The sequence below is a fragment of the Haliotis cracherodii genome, unplaced genomic scaffold, assembly GCF_022045235.1.
Source record: "Haliotis cracherodii isolate W230 unplaced genomic scaffold, xgHalCrac1.p SCAF_6, whole genome shotgun sequence".
Lineage (NCBI taxonomy): Eukaryota > Metazoa > Mollusca > Gastropoda > Lepetellida > Haliotidae > Haliotis > Haliotis cracherodii.
In genome coordinates, this window is record NW_027266319.1 from 46,732,882 (window position 1) to 46,751,267 (window position 18,386).

The 18,386-nt window shown below is 37.7% G+C and overlaps 2 protein-coding genes across 6 annotated transcripts in view; one reads left to right on the plus strand and one right to left on the minus strand.

The window, feature by feature from the left end:
• Positions 1 to 16,655, minus strand: part of LOC139445586 (uncharacterized) — a 62,745-nt gene extending 46,090 nt beyond the window's left edge. For both annotated transcript variants that reach the window (XM_071226743.1, XM_071226742.1), the window contains exon 1: positions 16,468 to 16,655. The gene's annotated coding sequence lies outside the window, so the exon portion shown is untranslated. The remainder of the gene's footprint in view (positions 1 to 16,467) is intronic.
• A 179-nt stretch (positions 16,656 to 16,834) lies between these two features.
• LOC139446728 (uncharacterized) overlaps positions 16,835 to 18,386 on the plus strand; it is a 122,382-nt gene continuing 120,830 nt past the window's right edge. For all 4 annotated transcript variants that reach the window (XM_071228027.1, XM_071228025.1, XM_071228024.1 and 1 more), the window contains exon 1: positions 16,835 to 16,936. The gene's annotated coding sequence lies outside the window, so the exon portion shown is untranslated. The remainder of the gene's footprint in view (positions 16,937 to 18,386) is intronic.

The window sequence follows — 18,386 nt, forward strand, 5'->3', positions numbered from 1 at the left end:
TGGCACCTTATATTTTTTTACCTTGGTCAAATAAATGATATTGAACTTACATTGTAACTTGCAAACGCCAATTATTGTGAGATGTTAAAACAAGTTTACATTAGAAATTAGCCTCTACTCCAACTACAATCCAACTTAGCTTATACCCAACACAATTTATTGTGAAAACAACATGCTTTGAAGAAAAATAGTAGAAATTAAACTCACATCGTCTCTTACAAACACAAATAATTGTGAAACTGTGAAATAAAACAAGTAAGAAATTAGCCCCCTACTCCAATTTACTCGCCGATTCTGATTGGGAGGCGCAGTTATCTTATTGTGAAAACACTTTACGCTTTGAAGTTTTAAGTACTTTTACTCAATTTAAGCTGAAACTGTATTTATGAGGCCTAACATGGTGCTGGTCAGATCACAATTATTCACAATGGCCTTTCGATGTGTTGCATGCGAGAAGAATGTCAGAAAAAATCAACATGCTGTATCCTGTGATAACTGTGCCAGTTGACCCGTCGTGTATGTGGAACCGGACTTTCTGTGGCCCATTATAGAGAAATTTGCCGGACTGAAGAAGGCTTCCCTTTCCCCTGTTTGAGATGCGTAGATCCCATCAATGAAGTGGTGATCAGTTACTTTGATGTCAGTTTCCAGTCAGAAGAAGCAGAAGAAATGAGAGTACCAGACCTATCGGAAATTCACATTACGGCTTCACATGTTCACTAAGAAGACGAATATGACTGTAACAAGTAACTATTTTATTTCAAAGAATTTGCCAAAAAATATAAAATTAAGAATAATAATAAGAAGAAAAAGAAGCTTGTGGATTATTATGGATTCACGTACGTTGTTCCGGTAAAAAATTTACACTTGTTTTTAAACACAAACATTTATTTATATCTCATAAGAATATAATATAATCTAAGTAAGTAAGTATGTCATTTTTTTCTCATTTGGTTGTTTCAGAAAACTTCAGATACCAGAAAATTCTGGCGCTGCAGCGTCAGGAACAAGAAGACAACCTGTCCGGCATCGTTGATACAGGTGGACGACACCTACAATAAAGGGAAACACCGCCACTTCCCAACGATCCTCAAGTGAAGACGATAATCCTGGACTTTGAACAGGCTGCGTGGAAAGCAATCAGTAAAACCCTTCCAGTAGCCCGCATCCGTGGATGCCTGCTCCACCCGACTCAAGCACTTGTTTCTAGGTAGCCTACATGGTGGATGACGTCATCCACTAGTTTGTAAGGAAAATCATGGCACTCCCCTTTCTACCAGCAGCCGACATTACAGGGATGTTTTTGAGAATAACAGAGCATGTCCCGGCCACTGGCAAACTGCGTGATCTGATCAACTACTTTCAAGCCCAGTGGATCACTCATCCGACCTTCTCTCCCAGATCCTGGTCTGTGTTCAACATAGCTGTCAGGACAAACAACTTTGTGGAAGGTAATAATAATACAAATAGTTCAAATACAAATACACACAATAAAAATAATCTTTATTAAACAATAAAAATGTTTTTATTATACATTAAAATGTTTTCTCACTTTTTAGGTTGGCACAGACGTATCAGTCCCTAGGGATCTACAGATTGATCTTCAGAGAGCTAGGCCAGTCTGTTGCCTCTACAGTCAAGACTCATTCAGGAGGGACAACTCAGTGCGTATGTGAGCAAATTGTCCACATCTCGTCAAGAGGAGATTTTTTACAAGGATGGAGACCTCTCCCTGAGCCATGTACTAGCAATAGGAGCAATAAAAAAATTAGCCACCGCGGCTAATGTATCTAAAGATGTGGCCAAGGATTGGTTATAGAAACAAGCGATGTGGCAAATATATTTAGCGGCACCGCATTATATACCGAGGAAGAAGTTTGATATTTTTACAACGAATGAAGTTCATCAGGCTGACCTCTTGTTTCTTCCCCATGATAAGGTAAGACGCAAAACGTATAAATACGCTTAGTGGATGTGGCTAGTCGATACAAAGAGGCTGAGCCATTAACCTCGAAAGATTCAACAGAAGTAGCTAATGCATTGAGCCGCATATATAAACGCGGACCACTAAAATGGCCTAAGCTATTTCAAGTAGATCCCGGTCGCGAGTTTATGGGATCAATAACTAAACTGTTAACAAAGCACGATGTTGAAATCAGGCGTGGTGAAAGAGAGGCCCACCGCAGTCAAGCTATCGTTGAAAGATTTAACCGGACATTAGCGGAACCTTTGTTTGGCTATCAGTATGGGATCGAAATGAAATCCGAGCGATTGAGATCAACCGAATGGGTGACACGATTATCAGCTGTTGTATCAGTGCTGAATAATGTAGTAACAAGATTAATAGGGAAGAAACCATCCGATGCTATTAAAATGAAATCCGTGACTTCCGAATCTTCAGCACCGAGGAGAGGCAAAGAACAAAAACTTCCAGATAGAGTAAGGGTAAGATATTTATACCAGCCCGAAGGAGGCCAACCGATCCGATTTGGTCCCTTAAGACATATAACATTAGTCGACTGGTTACGAAAGAAGGAGAGCCTATTCTTTATTATCTTCAAGATGGACCGGGTAGGGCATTTGTATGAGAGTTGTTCATAGTTCCCAACAGTATGGTATTATACCGCCCTAAGTAACCATAAGCATAGGTAGTTACCATCATTATCAATCCATCTCTTTGTATCTAAGGGGGATAATGATGTCTTGTTCATTCTTAATCCATATATCCTGTGATTGTAACTTCTTAAAGAGTTCATCTCATGTTTGAACGTTCTACTGTTTAATAATGATTCTTTATACTGTTCGTGTTTGATATGCTTTTTTACCACATACTTCTTAAGACCCTTGGCTTTTCTTATCTCTCCATTATCGGACTTCTTTATAGAATACATCTTAGGTCTTAATCCTACATACTCTGCTATAGGGGTCCCAGCACATTCATCCTTCATCTTACCTAACACCTTTTTATTTACTACGCTGTGCAGTGGTTTATCTTTTGGATAATCGCTCGTGTCGTACCTATCTATTTTTTCTGCCATATCTTTATACACATCCTTGGTTTGTATTTCCATCAACAAAGAATCTGTGTTGGTATATATAACACCTCGCATCTATCGCCGTATTGCTTCTTAAGTTCGTTGTAATAAAAGTCATACATTAAGTGTTTTGACAAGTCGAGAATACTCATACTGACGTACACTGGTCTGTTGAATTTTATATTTCTCTTCTGCATATGCAACGCGGCTAAGTCGTTATCGAATATCTTGCTTCTGTTAAAAGCCGGACTGGCTATAAGTTTCCTAAGTCTTTATTCCTCATTAGAACTGACTAATTTAACATCAACACGCTTCCTTAGATTCTCCATAGTTTTACCAAATACTGAGTTATTCATGAGCTTATATAGGTTCTTTTCAAATCGCTTGTAGCTATCTTTCTTAAATCTGTGTTCAACCTTACATAGGGCTCCATCCAAGCGCTTTGATCAAACTTTAGAACTCTGTGTATTTTCTTAAGTTTCATACCTAACGATAGATATAAATGGAGATTTCTGTAGTGAACTATATATTTGGTCTTATCCATCAAATTTGATATGAGTTTTTCTACGTTAGCTAACCTTGTATTACCCATCAAGGAGTGTTGATATTCCGACATCCAATCTTTATTAACCATTAATCTTTCGGGAGCTAGCGGATAACTGTTATGGTCTTTATGTAACGAACTTGGATATTCCAAGTCAACTTCTAGTATGTACCCTTTATTCTCTTTGATATTATTCACATCGATATCATCGACCCACTCAAAACCACCCGTGGGTAAAGGTTGACTCATAGCCCATCCGTACAAATTGTTGGCGTCGAGATATAATATGTGCGTGTCGGGTTTACTCGGATCATATCCTTCCACTAATTTATTATTAGCCTTAGAATACCTTTTCGCTACCATCGATATAACACCTCTTAATCACTTCTCAATAAACAAGTGCATATCGTAATCTGTGAGTAGTTTTAGTTCTACGCCGGTCTTCTTCAACAATGCATCCCACGATAGTCCAGGACTTGAATAGTACCATGCCAGGTCCAAGCCGTATTGTTTTAAACATGTCTTTCTAAATATCTCGAATATATCTGCGAGTAACAGTACATCTGTTTTTAAGTACAGATCGTGATAATCACCTAAATTATTACAATCTAATTTATCCCAGACCGTCAGAGCGTGTTCATAATCGGCATCTGTTATTTTAGATTCTGTTAAGTTACTATAGAATGATTCAAGGGGTGGTAATTTAGTTTCGTTGAATCTAGACCAATCATCCATATATTTGTAAGGATATACACCTTTTCTCAGCAACAAATGACATGTTAACCTATCGGTATATTGATTTGTTATCGCAAAGTCATTGGGATTGTTCGCATTAGCTAAATTGTCCACGGAAGATAACAGAAACTGTACGGAGTCTATGAATCTAAGCCCATTACTTTGCTTTATTCTGGCTTTCCCATCCTTGTCCCTATAATGTATAGTTTTAGTCAACGAGAATGATATGTATTTTTCCATATTGTTAGGAATGCACGTTAAACCGCCATCGGTCTTTGAGATAGCCTGCATAATGAGATGTGAATCGTATCCCCTAAGGTTATGAAACACAACGGGGATGGGTATTGTTTGAGAATTCATTTTCAGTTTCAAGTTAAACTCGTTATGAGCCGCCCCCCGATAATTACCCGTGACGTGGCAATGATCTCTTACAGAATCCCCATTCAGGGGTTTATTACAAACATGACAACTCGTTGACTTCTTATGGGCCCTCCAATCATCCCTCGTCATACACGTGGGTTTCTTACGCGATAAATTTTCCCTTATTATTCTCTCTTCGTTTTGTAGATATTCTAGGAACTTTCCCGCTGCATCGGGACCTCTGCAAATCACGGGCGGGTTTGTTTTCCCATCATACCTTACAACTATATATCCAAACCCACAAGGAATATGTTCTTGAGTTTTGTACGTAAAACTACTACCTTGATTGCTACGGTTAGTATTTTCTATGGGTTTGATAAGCGCTTCGAAGTTGGTGTAAATTACGTATGGTACTGGCATTTGATTACAATAATGTTCAAATTTTAATATATTTTTTCCCTCTTTAGGCATATCGATCCTGATAGCGGTCTGCCCAACACCTCTACAGTCTTCTTTATGCGCTTCTGATAGATCTTGTCTGCTGTACCCATGTAGGCATCTTTCGCAGAAATATTTCTTTCTAGCATGTTTTGTTTGATCGTATAATAGCCTGTTTAAACTCTTTATCCATGTATAATGATATTTTCCATCTTTTTCGATCAGAAATGAATTGATTCTGGGGACATGTTCCGGAGCAGAGCTTATCCTGTGTACAACAATTCCTTTAGAATGTCCGAAAACATTTATAGCAAAATTATTTTGCTTTTCCACCTTATCAATTTGTGATATTGGTGTAGGTTCGTCTATACTATCGAAGATGAGTCCATCGTTTTGAGGGTAGCTAGAAGGTCTATTTGCAATTTTGGAATCTACGGGGAACAATGCAGATCTTATCATCATTCTTAAACAATCATCGGATTTATTTTATACATTAATTATGTCTTTTTTCTTTTTATAATACGGGGGTAAATCTATATAAGATCCACCTTTGAAAGGCATATATCTAAATATAAACTATCGATTTTATCCACACCCCAACCCAAACCTCTATTAGTCCAGCGTTCTAAAGTTTTCTGTATCCTCTGAATTGATGTATCTAATGATGCGTTTATAGTATCGGATTCGGTTATAACTTCTTGATTGCTATGGAAATATTGTTCGGTATATTCAGTGCTATAGTCTGTGCTACTTTTACTCAATAACATTTTAATCTTCAGCTGGTATTTTATACTATGTAAATCATCTAACTCCTCATTAATTTTACTCGATATGATGGGCTTAACATCATTAACATCCATGTTGGAATTAATATCCATCTTCCAACCTCTTAGATATTTACCCACGGCGGATGTGGGTACAAATATTAATTCTTGTTGTTTTTATATCATCAACATCATTATTATCAACATGATCATTATCTAGTAAAGCGATCAATTCAGCTCTTCTCATTCGAGCATCACCTCTCAGCCCATAATTTTTTGCTTGAGCTTCGAGTTCTCTAACAGTCTTGGGTTTGTTGTATTCCAAACTGAGTAAATCGATCAATTCAGCTTTTCTCATTCGAGAATATCCACGTAGACCACGTTGTTTTGCTAAAGCCTTCAGCTCTCTCACAAAAACCATTGTGGTTTAATGGTATATGCAAAATGATTCATTTGTCTAATTGGTTGTTTTTCATATATCTAAATACGTATTCTCCCCAACCTATTCCTCTCATTGATGTAATCTCTCTTCCTAGCGTAAATAATCTGGTTCCTGACCCGTCTTTCTTACATAAATAATAACGACCTTTGTCCCCTATCCCACATTACAGAACACGTATAGTTTATATTTCCCCGCCTGATGTAATAAGAGTGTATTCCACAGTAAATACCAACAGAGCGTCGGTTACATTGAATTTTTTTCCCATGAGTGTAAATCTGCATAGATTCATGGTTATACAATTATCATATCATTTGTCTAAATGCAAAGCAAATCACATCTCCACTACTATTTATAGTTTAGCAGTCATGGTGATTTATTGATTAGCTGTCACTATGACTAGGTCATGGTTTATGCGTAGTTATTGTGTAGCTGAAAATCAATACAGCAGTCAACCCGATTATCACGAATGCTACCTCGCAGTTATTTTGAGCCTCTGACGGTGTATAAAACTGACTCATTGTTGGTCTCGGTATTGGGTCAAGTTTTTTCCCATAAACGAGGAAGTCTTCGTGCATGGCAGATTCGACATCCTTAAACGTTTGAATTGAATGTCCTTCCTTACGCAGTTCTTCATGAATAAAATCTAATTTCTCCATTCTCTGCCGCGCCCATTGTGACTGAGCTTTTTCGAGTTGTTCTAAAGCTTTATTATGTCTTTTACGCGCCTCTTCAACTTCTTTAGCTTGTGGGAGGTGTGGCTTTAGTAATCATTTTAGCCATACGGGCATAGCCAATGGCCAAGCCGGTGACCACCGCTGAATGATACCTTGCGTTTACCAACATTTTACCGTCTGTAACTAACCATGCTTCTTATAGCATTATATGGGGGCTAACCTCTAATTGAACTTGTTGTGACATCGGGGGTGACGTTTTCTCCATACAGCCGCTATAGCAGCAACTCCTACTAGTGCCCATGTTTTAATCGGATCAATATTGGAATTATTCATTATTTCCGCTTTGCGAGCGATTTTTGGGAGGTTTTTCCTTGTAACTCTGGGTTTTAGTTTTTTTGTCATTCACAATCGCTGGTGGTGGTTCCTCATTCACTCGTTCCGCAATCGGGGTTATTATTTCCTCGTTCACAATCTGTGGTGTCTGCTGAGTCTCCATTATTATTAAGTGGGCACGTATGTTTAAATTGACAATACCTAGCCGTTATTAAAGCTGTGGTGTGTGGAGCCAAGAACATTCCGTATCTATGATAAAACTCACAGCTCACTGAGCTTATAGTGTGTTCGGTGAATGGGTCTTTCTCGAGAGATTCGCATATATACATGCGATGTTTTGTCGGGACAGGGAGAAACGTACTAGCTACGCCTGTGTATAGTTGTAATATAGCCAAACCTATCGTTTTAGTCATGGTAGCTCCCAGTCTAGACTCGTAACACGCATACAGTTTTTTAATTTCTTCGTCGTTCATGTTATCATTTTTTTCGATGGTATAATTTTCCCCCAAATACTGGGAACATTTTCCACCGGCTACCAAAGCGGTGAGTCTTTCTCTATGTTTATCTAAAGATTTATCTGTAACTACTTCAGCATGTTGATCAGGCTCATCTTTGAGTATTTGTTCGTCGCATTCCATAATGTAATACCTAAGGAGATATTTAAGTCTAATATAATATAATATGGCATATCCAATACATCCCGTAATAATGAACTGTTGCGAAAGAATGAGGATTTCAAACCACATTATGTCATATTAACCACTCATGTTCAATTTATCGTATTTTTGCTATAATTTTGCTACATTTGCTATAATTTTGCTAAATTTGCTATATATTTGCTATAATTTTGCTACATTTGCTATAATTTTGCTACATTTGCTATAATTTTGTGTAGCAGTTGCTACATTTGCTATAATTTTGTTTAGCAGTTTTATCTCATTCGAGCTTCGTATAAATAACATCATTTTCGCGTAAACATTCCTCGAATGAATCTCGATCTTTGCAATGAAACAGGGATACCCATTTGGTCTGCTCTCTCAGATCTTTCAGGACAGAGTTGTATTTTTGAGTAAGTACCCAAACGCTATGTTGTGTATGCCGTCCGGAGAATGCTAAATACGAAAGCATATCTTTCTTTTTTGTGAGTTCTTTACTTGCGCTACAATCGTCTATTACGAAAAGGGTTGATTCTCCTTTGTATTTTTTGTGACATACTCGTAAACAGTCTTGTAAACGATCGCCCGGAACGACTATGCGTACCCCGTCATCATTCATTACCCAATCTCTCGATAGGTAAGTTTTATTAACGCTTAAAGTCGGGCACAGAATAATTATATGATAAAAAAAATGTCCCGATAATGACTTTGTAAAATATCTAGAATAAAAGCTGTTTTTCCACAGCCTGTTTGCCCGCATATGATAGCGCAGTGTGGTTCTTTAGGTAAAAGATTATCAATAGATTGCTTGCACGAATCGTCCATTCTGTATATTAAGTTGCGCATCCATAATCACGTACAAATATATGTTTAATTTACCAGCCGTTTCCTGGACCTTCGTTATCTGTATAGTGACACCCTCGCGTAGTAGTTGTAGTTGGTCATCGTCTGTTGTTCGCATGTCGAGCCACAGCGCGTACTTTGTGGTGAGGTATTCACCCATCAATACACTCCAGAGAGACAGATCTTTCACGATTGCGTTAACTTCTGGGCTTCGTTTTATAGAAGGAAGTTTTTTTAATCTCATCCCACTGGTGATAAGCTAGCATTCCTTGGCTATATAGTTGATTAGGAACGCCCTCGATAGTCAATTCTACTTTTGTAATCTTGGGATTGTAGAACTTCTCGGTATTTCTTTTAAATGCATCGGAGGGGTCCTCGAAGAACATTAAAATACCCTTTAACGACCTCGTGGGGACGTTTAGATTGATATTCCACATCATATCTTTTTTGTCCCTCATGATCTTTCGGTGTCACAGCACGCGATCGTACAAAATGGCTAAACTTCCTGTACACTGTACGAATTTGTCTGGCTAATTCGGGATCTGTTATCATATCGTACTCCAGCGAGATATTGTCAATGGTATAGCTAGCATCTTCGACACCGGTTTTGATTACTCTTCCGTAGTCATTAAAAGTGAGTTCGTATTCTAACCTATCGCCTAGCGATGCTTGATAAAAGGGAATGTGGGAATCTAGTAATTCAAAGTCTGGGGGAATATGGAATCGGTTACCTAATGCGTCGGTTACCTAATGCGTCGGTAACGGCCTGATCTTTTACGGCGGTACCATCACCACTAGAAGCATCTACACGCAGTCTCAATGTGTTCCGATTACAAATACCTTGGTACTGTAAGTTTTCCCGCTCTTTATCCGTTCTCCAGAGTTCCATGTATGTAACAATAGTATACATCGCTATCGTCGATACTCAAAACTTCATTACCGCTAATTTTAATGGCGATTTTCTTAACGATAGCACGACCTATGTTCTGAACGGGCTCCCTGCTAACGTCGGCAGAAGTCAAACTAATCGTAAATGCTAGTTAGTTATAGTTACAGACTGACGAATGGCTTTGACCCCTAATGGATCTCGAAGTCTACGTTGTGGGTTTAACTTGCATCCGTATTGCGAAGACATTGTTATATTGAAATTATATAACCATATGTTTAATATAAAAATGGATGATTTTAATCTAGCTGATTTCGATAACCCGAGTACAATCGAAGAGGGTACTGATGAAACCAGCTTTGGTGGCATGAATCTTAACGATGAACTTTTACAATCAACCATCAATGATTATTACGATACCTTTAAAGATGTTAGTCCTATTGTTCGTGACTTTTCAAAGTTTGAATTAGATAGTAAAGGAATATTGCGACTGCGTGGCTCTCCAGATATTGATCTTATGCATTATCGTACTCGTAAGCCCCTAGTCTTGTCTACGATAGCCGCTAAACACCGTATCAGCACTGTTCGTGATGAATTAGGTTTTGTAGACTACTCACGAGGAGCAAAACTTTCCGAAAAGACTACTAAGGTTCTTCGGACTGTGCGTGATGAGCTCGGTAACATAGATGATTTGGAAGCTTCCTCGAAGGTGGCCTCGGACGGACTCAGAGAAATCTTGGATACCTATTACGATAATTCCACGTTACAGGTACCATCCTCGGAGTTTAGAAATTAGGGAATTACGAGGTCTTGACAAGGCAATGCGAACAATGCGGGGAGAACTCATCAATAATATAGCCAAGCTATCAGAAATCGACAAGCATATAGCTTATTAGAAAACAAACTTGAACAGGCGGGTGATGAATTTGGTAGACGTCCAGTGCAGAAAGATTGCGTAACTTAGAAGACGAAAGATCGGCCCGCCTCGAGGCTGCTTCCAGTAATAGAAAGGCACTTCGTTCACAAATCAGTCGAATTCGAGAAACTATCGATCAAGTCCTCAACGATGACACTACACTAGCCGATAAAATTAAAACATTGTTCAGAGAACAGGGAATAACAATTGCCAGGATTTTAGCTGCGTTGGGATTTATTATATCGACTTTGACTCTCGCGTTAACCGGTGGTACAGGTGGTACAGGAGGTGGTACACCGCCTAGTGATAGGGATGGTATAAAAGAGTGGATAAAAAAGCATTTAAAAGCTTTAGGTTCAGCACTGGGAAAGCTCGCTGAGAAAGCCGCGGCTGCACTTCCCGGTATAATAGGGAGTATTGTTTCCTTGCTCTTGAATTTATTAGCTAAGACCACCACTTGGCTTAATCAAAACTTGTGGGCACTGATCGTACGTATCAACTAAGAACTATTTAACCAAATCAGTTCGCTAAGAACTATTTAACCAAATCATGAGTAAACCAGCCGCGACTCCACCTAATACAAGCGCTGTTTTTTCACCTACATGTTGTTTATTTTAAGCCGCAATATGCGGTGGTACTTGTGGTTGTGCGTCAGTAGGAGCGATAGTAGATAAATGTGGCTTGACTATTCCCGTTTCGCCTGTGTTTGTTTGCGTTATTAAATCGACATTAATATCTGAATTTATACCTGGTTTTTGTTGATAGGTAGCAATAACAATTTTATTATCATAGCCTATCACTTGACTAATCTTAAGTTTCATATTACTCGGAGACATGTATAGTCCGGGCGCATAAACGTAGTCCACTTTGGATTGAGCGTACTGTAATACATCTTGATAACGCTTTATAGACGATGGTATGTCAACTGGTGAATTAATAGCATCCTCCACGTTTGCGACAAACTGTTTTTGCGAATTGAGCGCCGTCCCAGTACCAATAATAAACGTTCGTGTTTGCGATTGTGCACCGAGAATTGCCCATATATAAGTTCTTATTGATTCATTAACTCTTACAAATCCAGGGTTAGTAAAATTATTTTCCGTTTTATCATTAAGAAATTCATTCCAAGCATTTGTGGTATCGTTCATTTGTATAAATTTTGTAACAATATAAATTAAACCACTCTTAAAACTCATAATATCTTCCCTCCAATTGTTACTCGAAAGTTCCCAGTCTTTATAACAATGATGGGTTTTTAGAAAATAATCATACAAAATAACATTCTTATGTAAAGTTTGCTGGTATGCAACAACTTAAACGCATTAAATGGACCTTTGTTAACTTCTTTAAATAAATCATCGCTGACTTTTTTAACAGTTTTTTGTCCGCTGTAGGGAATACCTAGACCATGGTTAACTCCACTCAGACGCCAATCTTTACTCGTAGAAACATTAAATTCCTGACAAATACGTTCGAATGCCCACCTATTGTACGGATTATTTGATGCATTCCATGCTCGATCCTGCGATAATGGAGTATTAATTTCTTTAAATGTACGTCTAATCTGATAACAAATGGTCAGTCTATTGAACTGCTTCATACTATTAATAACTCGGATGGACAACTCGAAGTCGCTCTATGCGATGTAACGTATTACCCGCTGTGGACCAATATAAGTGCTGCAAGATATAATAATGAAACAGTAATAAATAGTAAACAATACATTATACCTGATGGGTATTACAGCATATGCTCACTCAATGATGAATATTTTAAGCCTAATGGAATAAGTCTCACACAAAATGAGTCGAATGGGATGCTGATTTTAAATGCTGGAGAAAAGGATGTAAAGCTTTACAGGAACTTAGCAATTACACTTGGATATGCAGATGGAGATATAACAGTACTCAAGACATCAGCACAGGGGGTTAAATTACCCGATTTAGTTCCCTATAAAGAGTTGTGCATCCATCTTGATCAGATCAGTACGACGGATAATATTCAACTTGAAAGTCCTTCAACTCTGCTCAGATCTATTACAGTCAAAGATGAAAAATATAATAGCGGTAGAACGGAATCTTTTTCAACATTACAATATAAAAAATTGAAGTGGGGTATTATTTCAGACCTCAAAATTTCTGTATTAGATGTAAAACACCAACCTGTACATCATGTACATATAGGATACTTAAGTGTAACACTACATATTATAAATAATGGTTGATTCATATCATTGTATATTTAGTATGTATGTTACACTCCCGGGAATAACAAATTGTCAGTCTGTTCAACTGCTTCATACTATCGATAACTCGGATGGTCAACTCGAAGTCGCTATCTGTGACGTAACGTATTACCCGCGGTGGACCAATATAAATGCTGTGAGAATAATAATGAGATATATATATTAGGTGGAAAAAAAACCATTATTATACCTGATTGGTATTACAGTATATGCTCACTCAATGATGAATTTTTTAAGCCAAATGGAATTAGTCACACACAAAATGAGTCGAATGGGACAGTGAATTTAAGCACAGAAAAGGATGTACAGATTTTAGAGAACTTAGCAATTACACTTGCACGCGGAGGAGTAATACCACACAACCAAACAGCGAATGTAGTTACATTGCCTGATTTAGTTCCCCCCAATTTAGTTCCCTATAAAGACTTGTGCATCCATCTTGATCAAATAAGCACGACGGAAAATATTCAACTAGAAAGTCCTTCAACTCTACTCAGAAGTGTTCCAGTGAAAAATGAAAAATATAATAGCGGTAGAACGGAATCTTTCTCAACATTACAATATAAAAAATTGAAGCGTGGTATTATTTCAGACCTCAAAATTTCTGTATTAGATGTAAAACACCACCCTGTACATATAGGATACTTAAGTGTAACACTCCATATTATAAATAATGGTTGATTCATCAGGCCCTGGAACGCTCAGACAATGTAATACAATTGCGCTTTCCGATCTCGGAGACATAGATGGATTCGGTAGACCCGTAAGTTATACGCTTTACACTTACAAGATAATGTATACAAGTGGAAAGAAGTTACATTCATGGGTAATCTAGAAGATTTAAGCGATGTCGACGTTAGTAGACTCCTTAAAAACACTTTGTACAATATTACTCGCAACGACAATAAAAAATGGACTATGGTCGACACAAACATCGAGTGGCTATTGAGTATCGTCATTACCCCACCGTACGTGATGATGGGTAAGGGACATAATTTAACTAAGATAATAAATAGTGGCATCGTACTCGCGGCTTATATCCCATCAAAACGAAAAAGTGTGTTAGTCTCTCCCCTGCCAGAAGACCCAGGTCATATGTTATTAAGTCGTCCGGCCGTAAAAAATGTTAGTTTAAATTTGGTTACTGAATTCGATGATATTAAAGTTTAAATTTGGTTACTGAATTCGATGATATTAAAGTTAACTTGAGTGCAATACCTAATATTTCTACGCTTATTATTGAAGTCTTGTTCGGAGATGCACCGGAAGATGCCTTCGAAATATTACCAGGTCTATCGATTAAATGGCAAAAGAAACACGAGCGTCAACGTTGCAGTATTATTCATATTGGAGCATCACCCGTTGAAACCCTCGAGGGGGTCCAAATTATTAAAAGTGACAGCATTTCTCTTACTAAGATATTCTTGCCGTATAATATTCATTTGATAAGGTTAATGTATACTCTCAAAACATTTAAGCAAGATCAATTAAAGACTATTATAAGACCATAATATACACTATGGGTTTATATCCGGCACTCGATGAAGCATTTGAAAAGATGGATACTGTTGATGGATTTCGATTACATCAAATAAGCGACATAAAACATGGAATAGAGAAGGAGAGGGAGTTGAGACTTGGATTGTATAAAAAGTATCGCAGAGCCGTGAATGTTCTTGTAAAATCTGGCATCGGACTCAGTGTAGCAGGTGTTAGTTTATTATCAACTATAATCGCCGCGCCTATCGTGCTCGGCATGGAAATAGCGGCTGGAGTCTTGGGACTGGCAGGAATAACGATAAAATTCATTTCTCGTAGGTTGCAAAAGAAAACATTAAAACATGATAGTATTCGGATACTCGCAGAAGCAAAGTTGAACAGCGTTGAGGATGATATTTCGACAGCAATGGCCGATTATAAGATATCCGAGGATGAGTTTCGTCTAGTGCTGTCGGAACTCACCAAATACAACATAATGAAGCAAGAGATTCGATCAAAATCTTATAAGACCAGTGGTATTAGCGAAGACGAGAAAAAAAAGTTCATAGAACAGGGGAGACAACAAGCACGTCAATTATTCCGTGCCAAAACCAAAGAACTGGTTGGAGATTAAAAATAGATTGCTTACTATCATTAGATCACATTTAGACAAATGGTTACATAAATATATAATAATGGAGAATTACAACATTTATGTTCATGGACAAAATTATTATATCAGTAATGTCAAACCAACAAATGAAGAACACAACACATTTATTTTCATAGACAAAATTATCAAATTGAGAAAATTACCACAAGGTATATATTATATCAGTAAACCAAACAAATACGATCATCAATTACCAAGAAGAGTATATAATATTGGCCTACTTGTAAAATAATAGAGAAAATTATATCATAGACTCCAAGTGGTGGTGAGCTAGAGTCAATTTAACTTAATCTCATGACTATTGTTGAATCGCATAGTCATTTTGACATAAAATATTCCCCCTGTAGTATAGGTATTGGTATATAAATCCAGCTCCAGTGAAGTTGCAGCAGAACCATCATTACCTATACTACTATCCTCGTAATTTGAGGCACTAAATGTAAGAAGGTTGTATTGGAGAATATATTTATGACATTGGGGTATTTTTTGCACTGACAGTTTAAAGTTTTAAAAATAATAAAATAACTGTCAGGCTGAACCATTTCACATTGTCAATGTCATGTGTTTGTGACTGAAACATATTTATTATCAATAAAGAACGTAGTTTTAACGTAGGTAAGAGGAACAATTATGATGTCATATATATGTGTTACAATAAATAACTAAATGTATGTTTTAATTAATGTAAAGTACAGTGAACTTGTATGACATATTGAACACCAATCTGAATCATGGGGGATGGGGTGGGGCAAATTGGATGATTGGAATAATCTTCTTGATACTTACAGAAAATTGAGAGATTGTGAATCTGTAACATCAATTTATGCTCAATGTTTGTCAGAAACTCGTGAGAGAATGAGGTCAGATTATGACATTGCAAGCCCTTGGACATGAAGTTAATAGCCTGAAGGATGAAGTAAGCAAGTTTAACCCACAAATGCAAAACAAGAAAGAAAAAATGATATCTCTCGAAAGGGAAAATTACAATTTAAAAATAAAATAAAAAAGAGCCACTGATGAATTTGCTGTTTAGAAACAGAAATTGGAAACCCTTAAGCCAAATATTTCAGCCTTAACAGGAGAGAAAAGATTGCCCATGCACAAACTAAAACCAGCCTGGCCAAAAATGCTTCAAAAGCTCAGATGTGTAATAATTAAGTTAATGGACATTTTCGCCACATTTCAAAGTCATTTTTCTATTCCCAAAATTCAGTTAAGATGAATAAGCACCAAAATTGGCCCTGGATTACTGCTGTTATGCTACACAAATATTATGGTTTAATTCAAATAAACATTTTCTTAAAATGTTACCCATTTTCATTTGTTGCTATTTTTTAGACCAAAATGAAATTTCTGGCTCTCCACACATGCACACGGTCTAGGAAAGTGTGAAAACTAGTGACCTCTTTAAAACACAGACAGACATATATTTTATGAGTCTCACCTCGCAGCACACGTGCTTCGTAAAGTTACCAACACAACTGGTTTTCCCATTGTAATGCGGTGTCTCTCTCCATTTCACAATAACATTTGCACAAGACGACACGCAGAGAAAGAGTCGGGAACCAGTTTAGCGCTTGAGGGCGCGACATCAAGCGCCTTCCTTCCCATCACGTGACACCTTCGTTTCTTCGTTTCACTCGCGAACGCAAGCTCCTTCCCAGCGCGTGACACCTTCGTTACAATCTCGGTATAGAGAGCTCCGCGAACGGACTATCGCTGAGAGGAGCTTGTCGCGAACGGGCTATCGCTGCGAGGAGCTTGGCGCGACATGTAAACATGGAGCCCAGTCTTCTTTGAGTACCGGAAGAGGAAGCTCGACGGCGTTTACGATTCACCGATTCACGACTGTCGTCTAACAAGAATATGACAGACATCTCCATATGTCCTTTTCGGTCGTCAGTAACTTGCTCGTGAGTGTTTGTCTTTTTGATTAAATGGCCAATGTCATCATTAACAAAGCAATGCCATGTTGGTGTTGCAGGTAATCGAAGTTAATATTTTTACATGGATGGCATTGGTAGGAAACGGCAACATCCGGTTTGTTATCAAATTACAAAGTTTTTGTTTTTACGCATGAACTACTGACAAGATAACTTTGATGCAAAGGATCAACACGGCGCAAAGATATTTTGTAGCGTACCTACCTATTGATGCAAGCACTTGTCTAAAAGCGTACATGTGTTACCCAGAAGATAAAACGAATTGTAATTTGTGGTAGCCTGCAACCTCGGGGTATCGCGGTACTTGTCATGTACGCTAAACGGAACAAAATACACTCACTAACCTTCATGTTTAACAACAATATATCAGAAATGATATTTTAAGATTGTCTAAAAAAATTGGATGACAATAATTTGTTACAAAATGGAAAAATGTTAAAAGTCAACAATAAATATATAAAAAGCACTCCTAGTATGCCCAAAGTATGTATTTATCTTTTGATTACTAGTGAAGAAAGTATTTCTAAGTTTGGCATATTTGCCCTTATGATCTCCCAATAGATTCTGGGCACAGAGCGGGGAAAAATGTGCGGACTACGTAACTTCCGTTACCTCATTAGTCGCCATGAATATGCAGATGATCTAGTTCAGGTCGATAGAGAAAGTTTACTTGGGGAACTGCGGGTTATATCGTTGGCCATTGATAGATGGGGGTAAGACAATATTACAACAGATGCCAGAAATATGTATCAACGGATTAATAACTCCTTACTTACAGCAGACGGAACATTCCGAGGAAATTGAAATTGTTTACGAAGTGAGCACTTCCTGGTTACCGATTTGCATTAATAGACAGCCGCTAAGAGGCGTTTATCACTGAGAGTGAGTGATTATCTCCCTTACCCGAACAGCTCAATTGCACACTACCTATGCAATATATCGTATGTTATTCAGGCAGCCATCGAGACACGTTCCAGGAAGGAATTTAGGCCAAGCCTGTCACGCGCACTCAATTTTCACACTGCAACATATTGTTCAACACGATTAAATAACTATAAAATTTCTATAAAATGTGACTTTGTTCCATAAACAACACATGTAAAACAACGGCTTTGATATGAGAAATATTTTATTAGTTGTCTTCATAATCACATGTAAGGCGCTTGCTGTGCATAGTTGAGCACAGCATTGTTTTAAATACTTCACTGTATGTAATGTATGGTACATACCGTTTCATGCGGCGGTTTACGTTTCTGCATGGCTTATTGCTTTGACAAAAAAAATTTAACTTCCAGCAGAGATACATAGGAAATCAACAGGTTAGTCTGTAGTTTGCAATTATTTTCCAAAAGGATAATACGGTAACATGATATCTTCACGATGTTTGGGTTGAACATAGTAACATTCTTCTAAACAAATT